Raw genomic sequence first — 12,569 nt, 5'->3', positions numbered from 1 at the left:
CTTCACAAGGTTGCAAGGATCAAAAGAACTGGTAGTGGGCCGGGCGCGGTGGTTCACGCCCGTAATCCCAGCACTTTGGGAGGTCGAGGCAGGCGGATCACTTACTTGAGGTCAGGAGTTCGAGACCAGCCTGGGCAAAATGGCGAAACCCCGTGTCTGCTAAAAATACAAACATTAGCTTGGCATGGTGGCAGGTGCCAGTGATCCCAGCTATTCGGGAGGCAGAGGCAGGAGGATCGCTTGAACCCAAGGGGTGGAGGTTGCGGTGAGCTGAGATCGTGCGCTGCACTCCAGTCTGGGCAACAGAGCAAGACTCTGTCTCAGAAAAACAAACAAAAAAGAACTGGTAGAGGAAGCGCTTTGCATACTACCGTTCACAGTATTATTACAAATACAACCATTGGGAAAAGATGCGGAGCATGGCCCCGAACTCACGAGCTGCGCCGGCCCGCGCGTGCGCGACAGGCGGGCGGAGCCAGAGCAATCCAGGCACCGCCTTGACCCGCCCCAGCCTCTTCCCCTTCCCTGTTCCTCCCACTTCCGCGGGCACCCAACTGTGCGTCTCTTGCGCGCTGACGTCAGGTGCGTGCCCCTGTCCGGCAGCCGAGGAGACCCCGCGCAGTGCTGCCAACGCCCCGGTGGAGAAGCTGAGGTGAGTGCGGGGCCTGAGGTTCCCCGCGGGAGCGGCCGCCCCACTGTCCCGTCCTCGCCGTCTCCGTCCTCTCCCAGTCCTCGGGAACACCCCGTCTGCGGGATCGAGGGGGGCCCGGGAGCACGGGTTGTGGGGGAGTGCCCGGCTCGCGCTGCGTCCTCCGGGCGGGCAATGGTCCGCGTTCTATGGGGGAGCCGGGGCGGGGGTCGCGGCCGGGGAGGCAGGGGGCGCCCGCCTGCTGAGGGGCGCGCGGTCGGAGCTCGGGGCGCGAGCGGGGCCGGGCTGTCACCGGCAGCGGCGGAAGGAAGGGGGTCACACCCATCCTGGGCGCCCGGGCTCCCCTCCCCCCAGCCCGGCCCCGCGGGCTCCTAAGGGCGGCCGGGGCCCGGGTGCCGGGGGCCTCAGCGACTCGCGGGCGCCTGGGCCGGGCCGGGCGCCGGTCCTCGGGGCTCGCAGGCTGCGTTCCGTGCCCTGCGCTCCGGCCTGAACTTCCTGCTTCGCCGGGCGCCGCCGCGGACATTTTGCGGCGGGGGAGGGGAGTGGCGTTGCGGCCGCGGCGGGGCGGCGGCAGGAGGGCCGCTCGCGGGCTGCCCGCGGCGGTGCCTGTCCGCGCTCCCTTCCGCGCCGGCCGCGTCCTCTGGGAGGAGTGGCCTGGAGCCCCTGGCTCCAGGCTGCTCTTCCTGCCGGAGGTCGAGTTCCTAGCATTTCCATCCGCTCCTCTAGCCCGCTCCCTGCCGATTCAGCTGAAGCTTCCCTTTCGGGGAGTTACCTAACCACCTCCCGAAGCCGTCGTTCTACTGCTTGGTTAATTCCTCCTATCGGGGGGAAATTTTCTTTGTTCGTTTGTTTTTCCTCCCCTTTAAGTCCAAGATAAATGCAGTGTGGAAGATTACGTCATCGCGGTAAAAGGAGTGAGACTTAACTCTTACAAGTCAGGGACGTAAATTCAGACAGCATTTTGCAGCCTTAGTCGGTCACCCAGTGGCTTATCCTGCCTGCTTCCCAATGCGTGGTATTCACAGATGATGTTTTGAAAGCTTGTTACTTGTGTTCATGACCGCCTTCAGTGCACCTATAAGCCAGGAAGGTTTAAAATCCCAGAATTAGTTTGTGTCAGGGAATAGTGTAAGCCAACACCGTCCGCGGCCCCTTGCGTGGGCATTAACTTTAAATAGAGGTCCCTTTGACTATACTAGAATGAAGTGGGTTTGTGGGAACACTTTTCGGTCCAAAATGATTTTCCCAGACTGTTTCTTCTCCTTTGTGATTTACTGCATGCTGGGAATCTCCCTAGGTTGATTCAAGTGCACTTTTTGTGGTGAAGTTGTGTTGAAAAGAGGATCCGTTTATGCCTGATATATGCTAGACATTTTAGTTCTGTTATTAAAAACGAGCCTTGGATCTTTAAGCAAAAAACTTAATATTTTCATAATTTTGAGATCACACTTTTTATTTTTTTTGAGACAGGGTCTCAAAGACTTTACTAAATATAATGGATATTGCACTCCCAGGCTGCAGTGCAGTGGCGCGATCTTGGCCCACCGCAGCCTCCGCCTCTAGGGGTCAAGTGATCCTCCCACCTCAGCCTCCCGAGTAGCTGGTACTGCAGGCATGTACCACCATGCCCCTCTAATTTTTGTATTTTTTCTACAGACAGGGTTTTGCCATGTTGCCCAGGCTGGTCTTGGACTCCTGGGGTCAAGCAGAGGTCACAATTTTTGTTCCCTAGGGTGTTTACATTCTAAATTTTATATCCTTCCGCGACTACAATAGTATCACAGAAAAATGTTGACAGTGTAAAGCAAATGAGATCCAATTGTGTAATGCATTGTTGTAAAGATAATTCATGTCGAAACAAATGCTTTCCCACTGTTTCTCGTTTTTATAGAGAACAGATTGGTAAACACTTAAAAGGAGTGTAGGTTCAAGGCAGCTTTCTGTAGTGTGTAGGCATTACAGACCGTTGGATAGGTGTGGAACTTGAATCTTCTGAAATACATTTGTTACCCTTGATGTAATATTTTAGGCATATAAAATTGGAACACATCTGCCTTATTTTCTTGAGCTTTCTATATTTAATAATTTAAAATAATATCAACTTGTATCTTTCCTTTTAGAAAATAACAGTAGTTTGAATTTATAGTTTTTTTTTTTTTTTTTTGAGAAGGAGTCTCACTCTGTCGCCCAGGCTGGAGTGCAGTGGTGCGATCTCGGCTCACTGTAAGCTCCGCCTCCCAGGTTCATGCCGTTCTCCTGCCTCAGCCTCCCGAGTAGCTGGGACTACAGGCGCCCACCACCACGCCCGCCTAATTTTTTGTGTTTTTAGTAGAGACGGGGTTTCACCGTGTTAGCCAGGATGGTCTTGATCTCCTGACCTCGTGATCCGCCCGCCTCGGCCCTCCAAAGTGCTGGGATTACAGGCGTGAGCCACCGCGCCCAGCCTGAATTTATAGTTTTTATACTGAGATGGAGATAAGAGATTGGTAATCAACTTAAAGTATTAAATGAGCTCGTTTTCAGTAATTTCTTCAAGACCAGAAAGGTATCACATCCTCTGTTTATACTCTTAAAATGTTTTCATGTTACAACCAATACCTGTTCTTACTAAACTTAATTTTTTGGGAATCTAAGGCAGATGTTATAGCCTAGAGTAGTATAGGGACTTAAATAAAAAATTGGTGGTTTTTTTTTTTTTTTTTGGAGACAGGGTCTTACTCTGTCGCCCAGGCTAGAGTGCAGTGGTGTGATCACAGCTCACTGCAGCCTCGGCCTCCCAGGCTCAGCTGATCCTTCCACCTCAGCCTCTGCAGTAGCTGGGACTATGGTGCATGCAACCAGACCTGGCTAATTTTGGTATCTTTCGTAGAGATCGGGTTTCATCATATTGTCCAGGCTGATCTGGAATGCCTGAACTCAAGCTATCTGCTCCTGTTGGCCTCTGACAGTGCTGGGATATAGGCATGAGCTGCTGTGCCGCTGACAGGCTTTCTTGGAAGTAAAAGACAAGTTGTGCTCTTATTTATAGATGTACTTTAAATGCACTTCTCTATTGTTTTAGAGTTTTTTTTTTTCTTTTTGTTTTTGTTTTTGAGAGGATGAGAAACAATGAGCACCTTAGGCTACAGGGCTTCCTTTGAAGGGGAGAGAGGGTTAAATATTGTGTTAACATATCTTCCAGGAAAATATCTCTTTGTATTAAAAGGCTTCATTTTGGAATTTTATGGTAATGCCTTATTCAGTGTTCTCTTCCACATACATTTCCTCATTAGATTGTAAGTTCTGTGAGGGCAGGGCTTTGGCCTAGCATGGTCACCCCATTGCTAATGCCTAGAATACTGCCATACATACAGTAGGTTTTAAGAAATATTTTTCAAGTAAATGAATTTGATGATGTCTGAGGGTTAACGTTTTCCCTAATATTCCGTGGGCCTTTGTGCTGTGTTTCCTGAGACAACTTTTGTGCTTGGTCAGCCATATCTTTATTTGGGCTCATTGAAGTAGTGATTACTAATCTACTCTTGCTTGACTTTTTCCATCTGTTTAGGTCAGTATCTTCTGCAGCTGCACTGTCTGGACAATTTACCATCACTTAGAAAATCTGTGATGACTACTAGTTCTCTTACTCTCCTAAAAATTATTCACTTAATGTTTGTTTCCCTATCTTCCTTTATTTCTTTGTTTGCAAATAACTTTTGCCACTTGTTCACTACTGTATCAGATTCCTGGTCATGTTATGCTTTGTGTCTTACTAGTTTCTACTTTTAGTTTCTCATACCTTCAGTCCAAAATATTTTTACTATAGCAATTTTCATTACTTGCCATTTCAGCTACCTCTGCTGCTGCTGCTATTTTAAGTCCTGAATGTCAAAACTCTTCTAGGACATTGATCTCAAACTGCTTATTCCATGAAGTGAAACCAGGCTTTCTGCCACCAATGTGGTGTCCCTTCTTGCAATTTTAGAAAAATATTTGTTAAATCAAAGATTTGGCATTAGCCGTTATACTAAAGTCCAGAACAATTTCTAATAGAGCAGAAAACTATATTAAGTCATGGTATTCACTAAGCATTGGTGCTCTATCACCTTAAGAGAAACTCTGATTTAGGCTCTGTTACTTACTGTTGTTCTGTAACGCTTTACACTTTAACCTTGCATCCTTTTCTGTAAAATTAAGCCATTGCCATTTGCCATTTCAATTCTGCTGTGTGTTCTTGATTGGTATATTGCTACCATAGTGATTAAAAGCATAGACTCTGGAACCAGACTGCCTGGGTTCAGATCCTGGTTCTGCCACTTATTAGCTATGTGCAGTCTAAGTAACGTCTTTGTGACTCAGGTTTACTTCCTCTAAAATAGGGGTAGCAATAGTGCTTACCTCACAGTGTTGCAGTGTTAGGAAGATTGAATTAATATATATTAAGTGTTTAGGACTATTCACTGGCACATAGTGAGTGCTGTATAGATTTTTGCTCTTGGCAGAACTCTGAGGACCTTTCCCCGCCATCTTTGAGAAGCTGTGTTTCTCTCAAACATAAACATTTTAATAACCATCCTTCCCCCGGACTAATCTGATGAATCCAAAAACATTTCTTTTTTCTTTTTTGAGATGGAGTTTTGCTCTTGTTGCCCAGGCTGGAGTGCAATGGCATGATCTTGGCTCACTGCAACCTCTGCCTCCTGGGTTCAAGCGATTTTCCTGCCTCAGCCTCTTGAGTAGCTGGGATTGCAGGCATGCGTCAGCACACCTGGCTAATTTTGTATTTTTCGTAGAGATGGGGTTTCTCCATGTTGGTCAGGCTGGTCTCGAACTCCTGACCTCAGGTGGTCTGCCTGCCTCGGCCTCCCAAAGTGCTGGGATTACAGGCGTAAGCCACCACGTCTAGCCCAAAAACATTTCTAAATGCAGTGGAGATTGCTTTATTTTTTTCTTTTCTCTTTTTTTTTTTTTTTTTTGAGACGGAGTCTCGCTCTGTCACCCAGGCTGGAGTGCAGTGGCGCGATCTTGGCTCACTGCAACCTCTGCCTCCCAGGTTCAAGCGATTCTCCTGCCTCGGCCTCCTGAGTAGCTGGGATTACAGGTGTCCGCCACCACGCCCGGATAATTTTCGTATTTTTAGTAGAGGTGGGGATTTCACCATGTTGGTCAGGCTGGTCTGGAACTCCTGACCTCACGTGATCTGCCTGCCTCGGCCTCCCAAAGTGCTGGAATTACAGGCGTGAATTACAGTATAGTCCGTGGACCCAGCAGCATAGGGAGCTCATTAGAACTGTCAGGATTCATCCCAGTCTTACTGACTCAGAATCTTATTTTAATAAGATCCCCACATGATTTTTATGTGTATTAAGGCTTGAAGCACCCTCGTCAGGACTGCTAGAGTGATGTCTCAAATTTCGGAAACAATGTGAATGCTTTATTTCATTTTTTTTCCTATGGAAGCGTAACCTGGTTTATTTTAGGCAGTGTACCAGAATTTATTGCAAGGATCATAATCTGAAAATGAATCTGAAGCATATTTAGTTTTTAAAGGAATTGTAGTTTCCTGCCTATTATGTAGAGTTGCCGCATGTCTGCTCATTATCAGGAACTAATGTGCTGTTTAAAGTTTTTTTTTTTTTTTTTTTTGAGATGGAGTTTTGCCCTTGTTGCCCAGGCTGGAGTGCAATGGCGCGATCTCCGCTCACTGCAACCGCCACCTCCCGGGTTCAAGTGATTCTCCTGCCTCAACCTCCCGAGTAGCTGGGATTACAGGCGTGTGCCAGCACACCTGGCTGATCTTGTATTTTTAGTAGAGATGGGATTTCTCCATGTTGGGGGTTTCTCCATGCTGGTCAGGCTGGTCTCAAACTCCCGACCTCAGGTGATCCACCCACCCACCTCAGCCTCCCATAGTGCTGGGATTACAGGCGTGAACCACCGCACCCAGCTGAATTACGTATTTTTTAATTTTATTTTTATTTTTTAGAGATAGAGTCTTGCTATGTCACCCAGGCTGCAGTGCGTGGTGCGATTATAGCTCACTGTAACCTTGAACTCCTGGGCTTAAAGGATCCTCCAACCTCAGCCTCTTAAGTAGCTGGGATTGCAGGCACACACCACCACACTTGGCTAATTGTAAATATATATATATATATATATTTTTTTTTTTTTTTTTCTTTTTTTGTAGAGATGGGGCCTTCTTATATTGCCCAGGTTGTTCTTGAACTCCTGGCCTCAAGTGACCTCCCACCTTGGCCTCCCAGAGCTGTGGGATTACAGTTGTGAGCCTCTGCAACGGGCCTTAATTTTTTTTTTTTTTTTTGAGACGGAGTTTCGCTCTTGTTGCCCAGGCTGGAGTGCAGTGGCGCAATCTCAGCTCACCGCAACCTCCGCCTACCAGGTTCAAGTGATTCTCCTGCCTCAGCCTCCCTAGTAGCTGGGATTACAGGCATGTGCCACCACAGCACGGGGCCTTGATTGTACATTTGAACTTAAGTGACATTTTATTGAAAACTAATTGTTGTGAAGAGGAATGGTCTAAGCATATGATTAGGATAATTCATATTCATTATGAAAACTTAGGTGAAATACAGACTTGGCATTTAGCTTGTTGAATGTAAACATGTTTTCTGCTTTTTTTGCTAAAATCATATTTCCAATTTCAAGGGAAAATGTTAAGAACTAAAATCATCTTTTTCAGCTACCCGCCTGAAAAAATTATTGCTATTTTTCTTTTTTTTTTTTTTTTTTGAGACAGAGTCTTGCTCTGTTGCCCACGCTGGAGTGCAGTGGTGCGATCTTGGCTCACCACAACCTCGCCTCCCGGGTTCAAGCGATTCTCTTGCCTCAGTCTCCCAAGTAGCTGGGATTACAGGCGCACACCACCATACCTGGCTAATTTTTGTATTTTAGTAGAGACGGGGTTTCACTATTTGGACAGGATGGTCTTGAACTTCTGACCTCAGGTGATCCGCCTGCCTTGGCCTCCCAGAGTGCTGGGATTACAGGCGTGAGCCATGGCTCCCGGCCTGTTACTTTTCAAGGGCCAGATTGAATTTATTTCTCTGATGTTTCCTTTTTCCTTCTTTAACTATTTGGTGTAGGAGAAATTCTCCAGAACTATCCCTGAGAGCTGGGGGATCAGTGTCTCAGGAACACCTGTGTTTATTACCTGTGTCCATTCTCTGTGTCTTAAGTGGCCATTTGAAGCCATCTGCATCCTTTTCAATTAAAAGATTATCAGTAGGCTGGGTGCGGCGGCTCATGCTTGTAATCCCAGCACTTTGGGAGGCTGAGGCAGGCCGATCACCTGAGGTCTGGAGTTCAAGACCAACCTGGTCAACATGGTGAAACCCCGTCTTTACTAAAAATACAAAAATTAGCCATGGTGGCATGCGCCTGTAAGTCCAGCTACTTGGGAGGCTGAGGCACGAGAATCGCTTGAACCCGGGATGCAGGGGCTGCAGTGAGCGGGGATGCACCACTGTTCTCCAGCTTGGGCGACAGCTGAGACTCTGTCTCAAAAAGTTAAAAAAAAAAAAAAAATTATTGCAACTCGTTACTCCTTGTGGAAGGAGGAGAGGTGTCTGAGAACAGATCAAATGAGGAACAGATGATGAAACCAGAGGGAGATGGAGGTGGAATAAAAGAATATTATGTTAATTAGTGTTAAGGGGTATGAGAAAAGAGGATACATTTAGTAGAAGAAAGCATAAACAAGATTTCAGCTATGGTTCATTTGCTTTGCTGGAAGACAGTTTAGGAGTATTTGTAATATTTTTAGTTTGTTTTTAATCTATATAAAAGCAGATGAAGAGGAGTGGGAAGTGAAAGAATAATGTTACTTGAATAACACTTATCTCTGGTTTCAGTGATTTTCATTACAACTTTACTAGTATTTGTTTCATTAGCTGAATACTATTGGAGAAGAACTCGGTTTTAGATAAATTCTGAAATGGAATTAATACATTCATATCACTTGCTTGCCTAAAAAAAATTTTTATTATAGGGTTTAAGATTAACAAGATTTTAAAATAAGTGATTAGATTTTAAAATGTGTAAAGTTTGGTTTATCAGATAGCTTGAAAGGATAGTTCTATGGATATCAGTGTTTTTTTATTTTGCTATTTTATTTGTGCTATTTATTTGCTCTGTTCATCATAGGGGCAAAGGAAATGTTAGATCATCCTAATAGTTGATAAGCTAGTAAAGATGAGGGTAGGGGATAATTTTAGAGTAAGGCCTGTGTGGCTTAGTGTGTTTCAGAATATCTGAAAGACGTTTCCATGGGCTTGGGTGTCAGACAAATTAGAAACCCAGCCGGGCAGAGTGGCTTGCGCCTGTAATCCCAGCACTTTGGGAGGCCATGGTGGGCGGATCACGTGAGGTCAGGAGTTCGAGACCAGCCTGGCCAACATGGTGAAACCCAGTCTCTACTAAAAATACAAAAAATTAGCCGGGTGTGGTGGCATGTGCCTGCAATCCCAGCTACTCGGGAGGCTGAGGCAGGGGAATCGCTTGAACCCGGGAGGCGGAGGTTGCAGTGAGCCGAGATTGCACCACTGCACTTCAGTCTGGGCAACGAGCAAAATTCTGTCTAAGGAAAAAAAAAAAAAAACCCTTTATTATATCTTCATCCTGGAAATCATAATGTGTATAAGTTTATTTTAAAGGGTTAGAGAAATTAGACTGTCAATCAGTTTAACTTGATGTTTCTTTCTTTCTTTTTTTTTTGAGACGGAGTCTTGCTCTAATACTGCCCAGGCTGTAATGCAGTGGTGTGATCTCGGCTCACTGCAACCTCTGCCTCCCGGGTTCAAGCAATTCTCCTGCCTCACCCTCCCGAGTAGCTGGGATTACAGGTGCCTGCCACCATGCCCGGCTAATTTTTGTATTTTTAGTGGAGATGGGATTTTACCGTGTTGGCCAGGCTGGTCTCAAACTCCTGACTTCAAGTGATCTGCCCCCTTCGGCCTCCCAAAGTGCTGGGATTACAGGCATGAGCCACTGCGCCCGGCCTAACTTGATGTTTCTTAAACTTGTTTGATGGCGTTTCATCCTCCCCATCACCCTTATGGAACACCCTTTTTTATTTTATTTATTTATTTATTTTTTTGAGAACGGATTCTTACTCTATCACCCAGGCTGGAGTTCAGTGGCGTGATCTTGGCTCACTGCAACCTCTGCCTCCTGGGTTCAAGCAATTCTGCCTCAGCCTCCTGAGTAGCTGGGACTACAGGCATGTGCCACCATACCCAGCTAATTTTTGTATTTTTAGTAGAGACGGGGTTTCACCACGTTGGCCAGGCTGGTCTCAAACTCCTGGCCTCAAATGATATGCCTACCTTGGCCTCCCAAAGTGCTGGGATTACAGGCGTGAGCCTCCATGCCTGGCTGTTTGACCCATTTAAAAAATGGCTTGTGGTTTATAAGACAAGTTGTCTGAGAATCTGAATGTAGGTACTTCTACCTCATCAGCTAGAACAAAGAAAGTCCCAATAATCATAATTTGTTTTGTAGTTGGTATCTCACCTTATGAGGTGCCTTTTAAAAGAAAGGTTCTCAATTTGTCACGTTTGCTGCCTAGGTAATGTAGTGACTTATTTTATGCTGCAAATGTATGCTTGTTTAGGATATCTGATACAGGCTGGCGTGATTTCATTCTTGCAGACTTACGACCAAAATACTCTGTACTGATTCTGAAAATATTTGTCTTTTTGGTGCATTTATAAGAACGTAAGTTGCCTGATCTTAAGAGTTTTTTTCTGCTTGGGTATGGTGGCTCATGCCTGTAATCCCAGCAGTTTGGGAGACCCAGGTGGGAGGATTGCTTGAGGCCAGCAGTTTGAGACTAGCCTGGTAGCCTGGTCAACATAGTGAGACCGTGGCTCTATTTAAAAAAAAAAAAAAAAAAAAAGGTTTTTTCCGAACTTATCCATTTGTCTGTGGTACAAACCTATCCTCTGATATTTCAAACCAAAAAACTTCTTTATAACTTTCTCCTTAAACCCTCCACCTCCAATCTGATGACCTATTCTCTATTTCTGTGCTACTACCGCAGGGCAGATGCTCCATTTCAATCTTAGATTATTACCCTAGTTTCTTAGCTGAGTTCCTTGACTGTCGGTTGTCTTTGGCAGTCCACCTTGGAATACAGGTACAATATTGATACTCCTAAAACACTGTTCATGGATATGGAAGAAGTGACTGTTCTGCTTAGCTTTTAGAGTCTATGTGACTTGGACTCATAGTTTTTTTTGTTTGTTTCTTTTTTCCACTTTGCATGCTTGCTTGTGCCATTTCTCCTGATACTCCTATCTAACTAGAGATTTATTCTCACATTATTTTAGATTACTCTCCCGTGTTTACTCTGAAAATCTGTGGCACTCCTATTTCATAGTGTAAAATTGTAGCAATCTGAGACTACTACAGTTGCTAGCCTCTTCTTATAACCAGTAAAGTATACTAGATGATGTATGATGAACTTTCTAGCATAGAATTTGGCACAGAGTAGGCATTTAGTTAACTACTGAAATGTGTTAAAGGCCTTTGAAGGCAAGATTTCTGTTACCCAGTGTAATGCTATAGTAGGCATTTAGATATCTTACTTAGATAACTTTTGTAATAAGTTAATAGAGTTGGTTCTTGGAAGAACGAAATCCTATTTTAACAGATATTTTAGGTCCTAACTTGTGTCGTAATTAGAGAGGGTCTGTTAGGTGCTTGGGATCTTGTTCTTGAACTGCACACATACCAGCACAACTACTGTTAAATTTCTTTTGCCCCTTTAGAACAAAAAAGGATTTAACAGTTATGTACTTTTAATAACATTGTATTACCTTGTTGGTAACCTTCACAGCTTTTTTTTTTTTTGAGACAGAGTCTTGCTCTTGTCATCCAGGCTGGAATGCAGTGATCCCATCATGGCTCACTGGAACCTTCGCCTCCCGGGTTCAAGTGATTCTCGTGCCTCAGCCTCCCGAGTAGCTGGGATTACAGGTGCGAGCCACCACACCGGCTAATTTTTGTATTTTTAGTAGAGATGGGGTTTTGCCATGTTGACCAGGCTGGTCTGGAACTCCTGACCTCTTATGATCTTCCCGCCTTGGCCTCCCAAAGTGCTGGGATTACAGGCGTGAGCCACTGCGCTAGACCTTCACGATCATCTTTAATATGTATAACATTTCATCCTGTGGTGTATTATTACTTGTTTTTTTTTTTTTTTTTTTTTTTTTTTTTGTTACATTAACTGTTTTGATGGTATAGCATCTCATTGTTTCTTGATAAAGTATTTTCTTCTTTTTGGATAAATTACCTGAAGTGGAAATATATGTGTAGGGCATTTAAAAAAAACCTTGTGTTTTCCTAATATTCTGAGGGAAAATCTTACTGTAATCTTTCTTCCCTTCTAATCAAATACTCTTGTGAATGCTTTTTTTAAAAATTTTTTGAGATGGAATCTCACTCTGTCACTCAAGCTGGAGTATAATGATGTGATCTTGGCTCACCCACAGCCTCTGCCTCCCGGGTTCAAGGAGTTCTCCTGTCTCAGCCTCCTGTGTAGGTGGGAGTACAGGTGTGTGTCATCATGCCTGCTAATTTTTGTATTTTTAGTCGAGACAGGTTTTGCCACGTTGGCCAGGTTGGTGTGGAACTCCTGACCTCAGGAGATCTGCCCGCCTCGGCCTCCCATAGTGCTGGGATCACAGGTGTGAGCTACTATGCCTGGCCTTGTGAGTGTTCTTATTTTGTTTTCAGGGGTGTGTAATGGACTTTCACTTTGATGGAGTTTAGAACACAGCCTACTATAGAAGATTGCCTAGAGAAGATTTTATTTTATTTTTTTATTTTTTATTTTTTTGGGAGTCTTGCTCTGTTGCCCAGGCTGGAGTGCAGTGGTGCAATCTCACTGCAACCTCTGCCTCCCGGGTTCAAGCAATTC

At 45.0% G+C, this 12,569-nt stretch overlaps 1 protein-coding gene across 9 annotated transcripts in view; it reads left to right on the top strand.

The window, feature by feature from the left end:
- The first annotated feature begins 487 nt into the window (after nucleotides 1-487).
- The window catches only part of CDC42 (cell division cycle 42), a 40,542-nt gene continuing 28,460 nt past the window's right edge, over nucleotides 488-12,569 (top strand). Inside the window, exons 1-2 of one of the 9 annotated variants that reach the window (XM_063631678.1) lie at nucleotides 660-826; nucleotides 11,508-11,626. The gene's annotated coding sequence lies outside the window, so the exon portion shown is untranslated. Of the gene's footprint in view, nucleotides 827-7,291; nucleotides 11,627-12,569 lie in introns of those variants that run through there. The other 8 variants (XM_055260961.2, XM_063631674.1, XM_055260960.2 and 5 more) reach the window with 8 other exon arrangements.

Source organism: Symphalangus syndactylus, chromosome 22, assembly GCF_028878055.3.
Source record: "Symphalangus syndactylus isolate Jambi chromosome 22, NHGRI_mSymSyn1-v2.1_pri, whole genome shotgun sequence".
NCBI lineage: Eukaryota > Metazoa > Chordata > Mammalia > Primates > Hylobatidae > Symphalangus > Symphalangus syndactylus.
Note: the sequence above shows the minus strand (reverse complement) of the source record. Positions and strands in the feature narration are given on the sequence as shown.